Genomic DNA, 3,472 nt, shown 5'->3' on the forward strand with positions numbered 1-3,472 from the left:
AATTCTAACTGTGTATACACCCAATAAAAGAGCTTCAAAATGCATAAAGCAAAAATTGACAACAATGGAAAGAGAAATGGATGAATCTACAATTACAGTTGGAGAATTCAAAACTCCTTTCTCATTAATGGATAGAACAGATAATAAAAAAGAATAAAGAAGGCTTGAATACTATCCATTGACTTGACCTGACATTTATAGAACATTAACAGCCAGCATCAACAGAACATTCACATTCTTTTCGAGTGCATGTGAAATAGTCACCAATACAGAACACATTATGAGTTGTAAAATAAGTCTCAATACATTTAAAAGAATTGAGATCACATAAAGTATGTTCTCCAGAAAGAAATTAAATAAGAAGTCAATAACAACAAGATAACTGGTAAATACATAAATATTTGAAAATTAAATGACACTCTTGCTACTCCAGGTTCTGCTGGTCAGTGTCAGCATACCACTCAGCTGGATTTTGATACAGCTGTTCAGTGCCTGGGTCTGTGCCAGCTGGTCTCCAAAGCAAGTCTCCTTTTCTGCCAGCATGCCGTCCAGTGCAGCTTTCATGCTGAGCTGAGATCGCAACTGGATCTGCTACCCCAGAGGGTACGGTGCAGGTGGGTGACCTCTGTCTTGCTAATCTGCAGTTGCTTGTAGGGCCAGCAACCTCCCGGTTCCCCTCCTCAGTCTTGCTGGTGAACCAAGCTTCAGCATCCTTCCAGTTCTTCTCAGCTATAGCCTCATATTGACTTCTCAAATCATCCAGGATCTTGGCTAGGTTGATGTAAGGAGTGGAACCCACTTCCACATGGACCTGACCACCCGCTTCAGGCCTTCAGTTTGCATCTCCAGGTGGGCTCTGGCCAGGGTTAGCTCATCCAGCACCTTGCACAAGCCATTGATATCAGCCTCCATGCTCCTGCGCAGGGCCTGCTCAGCCTCCAACTTGGTTCAGAAGTCATCTGCAGCGGGACAGGCATCTTCAATCTGCAGGACAATCTTGGAGTTCTCAATGGTGACACCAAGAATCTTGCCCCTCAGCTCCTCGATGGTCTGGTAGTACTGGCTATAGTCCCAGGCGGGACCGGGCTAGGGCCTTTGCTTCTGGTACCAGTCATGGATCTTCACCTCCCGGTCCCCGGGAGCCACCTCCAGGGCGCATACCTTCTCCACGTAAGGGGCCAGGCAATCGTTGAGGTTCTGCATGGTCACCTTCTTGTTGCCCACCAGAATCCTGTTGGACCTGGCCAGGTCACCCACAAAGCAGCTGCTATAGCCCCCAGAGGAGGAAGAAGGCACAAAGCGGGCAAAGGACAATGATGGGCCAAGGCTGCTGGAGCCTCCTGGATGCTGGGCGCATGGTAGGCACCTCCCGCTGTGAAGCGAATGGTCTGCTGCTCAGGCCCCAGAAGGATTAGGAGGCCCACAACTGCAAGTAGCAGTTGGAAGAAAGTCATAGAGAAAGAGGACGCGGCAACAGTGGTCGGAGGACTTGTGGCCAGAGATGGAGTCCCCATTAATTTACAATGTTTTCTTTATCGAGTCTTAGTGACTCATTTGTATGCTTGTACTTTTGCTGTATTATATAGTTTTATAATGTTTAATAATAGACGTTTAAAATATATATTTTATATTTGGCAAAGCAAAGGACCTCCAGCTACATTTTCCTCCCAAGCTGCTAAATGTATTTGTTAACAGGTAATGTGTTTACTTGGCTTAAAACTCAAATCATAGAAAGGGAATACAGATGCAATAAATGTTACTAGCTTCTTCTGTATTCAACTATAGATACTTTAAAAGCTAGTAAATAGAATTTTTCCTGTTGTCAAAAATATTTAAAAATACATTTGAAAAAATACATAGACTATGCACAGTCTATGTACTTTGCTTTTTCATTTAACATGATATCTTGGAGTTCATTCCATTTCAGTACATAAAATGCCTCCTCCTTTTATTATAGCTGCAGAGTACACCATGGAATGGATACCACAATTCATTGAACAAGTTCCTATTGATAAGTATTTATTATACTTTTTTACATAGATACAAGGATATCTGTAGGATAAATTCTAGAAGAGGAATTCCTGGATGATAAGGCATGTGCACTTATAATTTTTAAATATTACCAAATTGCTCTCTTTGGAGGCTGTACCAATATACAATACCATCAGCAATGTGTGAGTATGCTGGTTTACCCACATCCTTCTCAACATGTCTTGAATTTTTTTGATAACATTCTAGGGGTACAAAAGCTTATATTGCCTATTGTTTTAATTCACATATCTTTTATTATGAGTTATTTTTAGCACTTCTTGACTATTTCCGGAAGTTGTCTTTGAATTTTAATATATAGAATTACTAAGTAAGGTATAGCATTGATAAATAATAATTTTGTCTTAGCTCCACTTGTGTCTGTTTTTATGACCTTTTAAAATTGCAATTGGCTTTAACTTCTGGAACAATAATAAATAATAATGGTGACACTGAGCACCCTATTTTGGTTACTGATTTTAATGGAATGGTCTGCAGTATTTCAATTTTAACTAAGATATTTCTACTTTTCTTTAGGTTGAGAGGCTATCCTACTCTTCCTAAAATTTTAAAAGTTAAAAAACAACACAACAGAAATGATTGTGGGATTTTAGCAAATGCAGAGTCTAGATTTGAGTGATTTATTTTCCTTATTGATGAATTGTATAATCCATTTCCTAAGGTTAAGCCATGTTTGCATTGAATAAATCTTGCTTGGCTATCATGAAATTTTTTTAATGTGCTTTAATCCAGTTTATTTTTTTCAAAAAATGTCTATCCATATTTTAAAATGAGACTTACACTTTTGAATTTTGGTAGGTCTTTTTGTTTTTTGGGTTTTTTTACTTTGTATTTTTGAGTATGTACTGTTCTTGACAGGTTTTATTATCAGGGTTATGATGACCTCATAAAGTAAACCAGGCAGCTTTTCTTCTTTGCTTTTTGCCTAAATTCCTCTCTGCTCTCCTGGCCCAGGGAGAACGAGGCTGGTGGGGGTTCAGAGCTGCTCCAGGGCCCTGGTGACCTGCAGCATGTTCCGACTCTCTCTCCTTGACTCTCCATGGTGTTGTCTCTGGCATCTCTCTACTTCTCCTTTGGTCTGACTTCTCCACGTGTTCCCCCACCATCTGCGCTTCAACCTGGCCTCTCTGTGAACCCAGGGGAGGGGATTTCCTTGGCAGATGGAGGTTCTCCATGGGCCCCTCCCACTTCCTCCCGGAGCTCTCCCAGCTGTGGTCACTCGCACTGGCCTGGGCTTCTCTTCTAGCTCTCTGCTGCCCTCACCTGCCCTCCAGCCACCATGGCTGTCCTTATCATGGCTTCCTCCCACCAGAGGCATCAAAAATGGGGCTCATTTCCACAGGTTCAGTGTTCGTGAATGTCTCGTAGCTCCTGGGAGTTTTCCAGAGCAGCTGGTCTGAAGCGGGTGCTGCAGCGAGGCAAT

At 41.9% G+C, this 3,472-nt stretch overlaps 1 pseudogene; it reads right to left on the reverse strand.

Annotated features, from left to right (window-relative positions):
- Positions 1-424: 424 nt before the first annotated feature.
- LOC114498964 lies at positions 425-1,551 on the reverse strand (annotated as a pseudogene).
- Between the last annotated feature and the right edge of the window lie 1,921 nt (positions 1,552-3,472).

Source organism: Phyllostomus discolor, chromosome 6 (genome assembly GCF_004126475.2).
Source record: "Phyllostomus discolor isolate MPI-MPIP mPhyDis1 chromosome 6, mPhyDis1.pri.v3, whole genome shotgun sequence".
Taxonomy (NCBI): Eukaryota; Metazoa; Chordata; class Mammalia; order Chiroptera; family Phyllostomidae; genus Phyllostomus; species Phyllostomus discolor.